The sequence below is a fragment of the Amia ocellicauda genome (assembly GCF_036373705.1).
Source record: "Amia ocellicauda isolate fAmiCal2 chromosome 11 unlocalized genomic scaffold, fAmiCal2.hap1 SUPER_11_unloc_1, whole genome shotgun sequence".
NCBI classification, from domain to species: Eukaryota; Metazoa; Chordata; class Actinopteri; order Amiiformes; family Amiidae; genus Amia; species Amia ocellicauda.
In genome coordinates, this window is record NW_027102659.1 from 863108 (window position 1) to 869107 (window position 6000).

The following is a 6000-nucleotide window of genomic DNA, read 5'->3' on the forward strand; positions in this document are numbered from 1 at the left end:
AATCACGCCCCCCAATTATGACGTAGGAATATTAATAAGCTTAGGGCATAAGTCATAACAAAATAGGCCGCGCCCAAAAAACCCTACTATCTACTCTTATGTAGTTGAAGGCGCAGTATAGCTCTCATAGTCTGGTGGAGACGGAAGACCACCAGCCGTTTGAACAAGCCATTCAGCATCACCTTGTTGGGTTAAGTGCAGGCACTGTCAGAGCGCAGGGCGTCCTGCCTTTGAAAGAGTTTCCGAAGTGTCCTGATGTGCCCTTTAGCAATGCAAAATAGGTCAGTGAAAATAGAAACCTTTATCTCACAGGCTGGCCCACGGGAAACGCCTGTGCGCGTTTTATCAGCCTGCTTCGATGGGAGGCATTCGAAACGCCAGGACGGGTCGTTTTCCGTAGTGTAGTGGCTATCACGTTTGCCTCACACGCGAAAGGTCCCCGGTTCGAAACCGGGCGGAAACAACCCGCGGTGCACGCGTGCCAGTGCCATGTTACCCGTCGCCATCTCTCTGCTCCAAGGCCGGCCGTCGTTTTCTCTTCCTCGGAGTGGCAAGAAATCCTGACCTTGAGAACAAACGATCGCAGAAGGGTAGCTTTGCGAGGCGCTGGAACTCACACTTTTAAAATCGATACATGTTGTAGCTGTTACAATACGACCGTAGCAGGATCAGCGACATTGCTGTTACTCTTATGTAGTCGAAGGCGCAGTATAGCTCTGATAGTCTGGTGGTGACGGAGGACCTCCAGCCGTTTGAACAAGCCATTCAGCATCACCTTGTTGGGCTAAGTGCAGGCACTGTCAGAGCGCAGGGCGACCTGCCTTTGATAGAGTTTCCTAAGTGTCCCGAAATCGGTGCACTCAGAGCGTCCGTCCGTCGACAGGTTGAAATTGTAAACGCTGGTGTAGCCACTTTTAATTGAAATATGATGATGATGATGATGATGTTGTTGTTCTTGTTCTTGTTGTTGTTGTTGTTCTTGTTTTTCTTGTTGTCGTCGTGGTCGCCGTCATTATTATTGTTAAAGTAAAGCAGTAGTTAGATTTGTTGCTACCGTAAGGTGTAGAAGGCACAATAGCTTTGTGATTGTCTGATGGTGGCACAAGACGAGCAGCAGCTGTTTGAACAAGCCATTGAACATCACCTTGTTGGGGTAAGTGTAAGTCTTGTCATAGCTCAGGGCGTTCTTCCTTTGAAAGAGTTTCCAAAGTGTCCTGATGTGCCCTTTAGCAATGCCAAACAGGTCAGTGAAAATGGCATCCTTTCGCCGCACTTCAGACGCCATCTCACAGCCTAGCCGACCTGAAACACCTGAGCCCGTTTTACCAGCAGGCTTTAACGGTAACCATTTGAAGCAAGAGGCAGCGGTGTCGGTTTCCGTAGTGTAGCGGTTATCACGTTCGCCTAACGCGCGAAAGGTCCCCGGTTCGAAACCGGGCGGAAACAGCCTACTGTGGGCTGGCCCTTTTCGTCATTCTTGCCCTCGTGGTTCCCCGGAGGCGGTGGGTGTCTTTTCTTCATTGGAGTGCCCGCAATCGATGCACTCAGAGCGTCCGTCCGTCGACAGGTTGAAATTGTAAACGCTGGTGTAGCCACTTTTAATTAAAATCTGATGATGATGATGATGATGATGTTGTTGTTGTTGTTCTTGTTGTTGTTGTTCTTGTTGTCATCGTGGTCGCCGTCATTATTATTGTTAAAGTAAAGCAGTAGTTAGATTTGTTGCTACCGTAAGGTGTAGAAGACAACAGTTGGTATGGCGTGTGATATCAAAACATTCAGAATACTTTTAACCTATATAATTTATAAGCTTTGTAAAATAAACCCAAATATATCTTTTGCGGGGATAAACGCTGTTCTGAGTAGTTTGTGACTTGTTTAATACCAAACATAGCATCGCTATAAAAAAAAAAAAAAAATCACTGTAAAAGCGCTAGTTATTTTTGATCTTTATAGTTATTTTCTAGGCTCAGGTTGTTTTTTAGTGCTTATAAAGGCCTGAAATATTCTTAGTGGTGGTTGACTATAGGTCTTGATGTTTAAAAATGTTTTTTTGAGAGACCAAAAGGTTCTAATAAAAGTTTAGAGTAGAGAGGAGAGAGATCGTCTCCATCTTGGTTTCTATTTGAAATTTGATGCAGTGTCATTTTATTGGTTGGTTTTGATATGTTAATTGGTAACAGGGCGGCACAAAGGCCAGACCAGAACAATGCCTTACAAGCAGATCCGGCATGTGGCCATCAGTATAAGTATGAAGGTCTGGTCTTCAGCTCGACAGACTCATACTGACCTTTCGATTTAAGACTAAAGATCAACAATGTCCGGAAACAACATCAGCGATTCGATTTAAACGAGTTTTTAGGCAAGTCTTCAGATTCTTTTCATTGACTCAGAGCGTGTTGTGTGCATGTATTGTAAATAAGGCTATAACATCTGTTTTAAGTTCTGTAAAATAATTTTTCAGCCAGTCAACAGGAGTTAATTCCCAACGCTGAGGAGATCATCTGGAACAACGACGGTAAGATTTTTGTGTTTGCGCTCATGGGTTCTTATGCATGGGTGTGTGTGGTTTGAAGCGGCTCATTAGAGTTATGAAAACGTTTTAATATATATTAATGCCGGTCTCTTTAATTACACAGAAACTATCGAAAGGCCTGTGATTAATGTCTCCAAGGATCGACCAAGAGAAGTGGTTGTCCCTAGACAGGCTGTCTGCCGACCGGGTAAGAACTAAACCCCTGTTTGTTTGTATAACGTTTCTGTAAGATGTTTGAGTCCAGTTTTGTTAATTTTAAAAAATTATCCTGTCTAACAGTATTAAGAAACGTGGTTCGAGACAACGAAAGGCCTTCCACATCGAGGGCTTGTTTCGTTTTACCTTCGAGAACCGTAACCTTTCAAGAATCTGAAAGGCCGTCAGCCCCGGTATCTGATAGCTGTGAGTATATATCTGCAGCCTGTAAGAGGTTAAAGCTTTTTATAAAGCGGTGTGGTTAAAGGTTAAACATGTCTCTTACCTTCACAGCGGTGCAAAAAGCTAAACCAGCCGAAAAACATAAGAAACGATTATTCTGTGGAGGTAAGTAAGATCTTTCAAACTTTAATGTTTTTAAAAGGGCTTTGTTTGCCCGTTGAGGGCTAATATTTAAGCGATGGGTGACCGTTTCCTGTAGGGCGGGGGGTTCTGGGAAAGATCTTTAGAAGTCCGGACAGGTCTAGGCTTGTTTCTGGGGAACGTGTTTAGAAATGACCGATTGCCGTACCGTCTGGTTAGGAAGTAAAGCCGTCCGAAAGGGTTTAGTAAGTTGTTTGGCTTATCTCCCGCTATTATACTTCTGTTTTAAAGTGGTTGTAGGAAAAGGCTTGAAGGTGTTCATTGTATTTAATATTTAAACAGATCGTGAAAACGTTTGTGAAACAGGAAGTCCCGGGATCAGGAAGCGTTTACACTTGGAAGGTTCGTTTAAAAATGAAATGTTGTTGTGTGTGTGTGTGTTTTATTAACAATATTACAGTTTTTAAAGAAACATTTAAGAAACAGTTTATTTACAGCGGCTTCTCTGTTTTAAATTTATTATCAAGTCCTAATAAATATATTGTCTGTAAATAATAAGGCGTTGTAGTGAATGTCTAAGGCTATTTTCAAAGGTCTAAAAAAGCTAAAGGTTTTGAATGTCCTGGACATGTTGTTTTAAGTTTGATTTCTGTCGCCGTTTAAAGATGTAAATGTAATGTATATTTTTATTCTTCCCAAGACTCTTGGGATAGTCATTCTGTGAATGAGCTATTGAGGACAATTACCCCGTCTAAGTGGGATCAAACATCTTTCCCGGTGAGATCACCGAGAGGATCCCCCACGATGGTCTTGGAGACCCCCCAACATCTACTCAGGCCACAGCCTTCTGGGGGTAATTCAACACCCCAGATTCAGCCCGCCGCATTGTCGGGCGGAACAAATACAGGCATCCAACAACCTCAGGGGTCGCCGTCAGTCAGGGCTGACACACCACCCAACGACGGCCTAGTTTCAACATCGTCCCCCCAGACCCGTTTCTTGGCTACCGAAACGCGAAACAGTAACCCCGCGCTTGGCCAGGGTGTCACCGCAAAGGCCTTCTTGGTCTCCGTCCATGAGTATACACTCGCTCCCTGCCTCCTTCGACCGAGATTTACCGGAGCGACCATCCTTTGAAGCTGAGCCAGGCCACCAGCCCCCGGAGCTACTTCCTGAAGGTCGGCATGAGTTGCTACATACTTTGTTACAAAATCAAAGACTTGTGTTAGTGGGGCAAAACCTGGTGATAGAGAGCCAAAACACCCTTATTAATACCCTTACTAACGAATTGTACCGTATTTAATGTTTTAATAGACACAAAACGCCTTACTATTGTGGGTTGTTGGAAAAATAAAAAATAAATTAAAAAATGTCCTGACTTGGTAAAAGAACTCACAAACTAAAGGATTATGAACAAGCTAGGGCCCCAAAAAGACCTTCCCGAGAGAACATCCCCGGCCCTGTTGTGAACTCCTCTGATGTCCCAATGAACCTATTACTATTACAAATGATAAATGATTTAAATAACCCCCAATTACCACCGATAGAATGTGAATTAACAGACTTACCTGTGAACCCCGACCTGTTACAGATGGTCAATGATCTAAATAACCACCTCCCACCGGTAGCGCTTATAGAGGTTCACCCCCTAGTTCACCCCGATTTGTTTGAAATGGTGGAGTCTTTGGAGGAGCTACCCCGACCAAATTCTGCCCCTATTATAAATGATTTGAAACAATTAGAACACAGGATGGCGGCAGAAGCAGCCATCACTATAGAGGAGGGTCTTGACATTAACCGGTTGGATATCTTTGAAGGACTTTTACAGGCTTTAAATGAGCCTCCTCAAAAAGGGGGTTTTGTAGATGTCAGCAGTGGGGGTGTTCGGAATGTGGAGGGTTCTGAGACTGATAAGGCTGTGGAGGACATGCTCTGTGAGAATGTAGGGGGTGAAGGCTTTGTTCAAAATGATGATGTGTCCAAGAGTACCAGTGATCCCGTGATTATAGATAGACCGGCCTATAACAATTTTGAAATGATTCAGTGTTTTAATTTTGCAGAACTTTTAAATTGTGACAATTATGCAGAAATATTTGTCAACATACACGAGGCTTTGCAGAAAATGCTTGAACAGGTTGCTGAAAGGGTCAGACCTCGAGATGTTGTACAGTTAGAACTCAGAGGGGATGATTTGTTTAGCAACCTATCTGTAATGCTGAGTGGAGATAATTTAGATGTCTGGCTAAAATCGAAGCGTTATTGCAAAGTAACGCAGCCATCTTAGCTGATGAAAGTCTGTCTCTGGTAATGAATGTGGTTCGTAACCCTGAGGGTGGGGCGCTTAGAAGACTGTCGAAATGCTTGAAGAACGACATAATTAGGACCAAGCTCAGGCAATTAGTGGTGAGTTCCAGTGGGGACAATAAGCTCTGTTTTGCTTACAGTTTAATAAAACTACTCACCCCCGACATGCCTGAACCCCAAGCTCTGCAAGAGGCTTTAACGCTTCATCAGAGGGCTGGCTTAAACTCTCAACAGAGGGTTGCCTTTTCAGACATCACCAAGTTGCAGGAACATAACTGTAAACCCCGCCAAGAGACAAATGTCCAAACTGATTTTAAACAGTCTGTGGGGTAAGTTTGGGGAAAGAAATTACCGTCTAAACACAACCTTGATTAAAACCCCTGAACAGTTTATAGAATTTATGTTTTCCAAACAACATGCAGTATCACACTTTCAATTCTTAAATGACCACGTGGCACAGGTCCAGTGGAGGGCCCCTAAAGATTTCCCCACCAAACAGGGGAACGTTAATGTTTTCATAGCGGTTTTTACCACGGCTTACGCCCGGCTTGAACTGTACAACTTAATGGATCAGTTGCAGGAACGCACACTCTATCATGATTCTGACTCTGTAATCTTTGTCACCAGGCCAGGGGATTGGG

The 6000-nt window shown here is 43.7% G+C and overlaps 2 non-coding genes across 2 annotated transcripts; both read left to right on the top strand.

Annotated features, from left to right (window-relative positions):
* The first annotated feature begins 389 nt into the window (after positions 1–389).
* trnav-cac (transfer RNA valine (anticodon CAC)) lies at positions 390–463 on the top strand. The gene has a single exon. It is a non-coding gene; the product is annotated as a tRNA-Val (tRNA).
* A 910-nt stretch (positions 464–1373) lies between these two features.
* trnav-aac (transfer RNA valine (anticodon AAC)) lies at positions 1374–1446 on the top strand. The gene has a single exon. It is a non-coding gene; the product is annotated as a tRNA-Val (tRNA).
* Positions 1447–6000: the final 4554 nt, after the last annotated feature.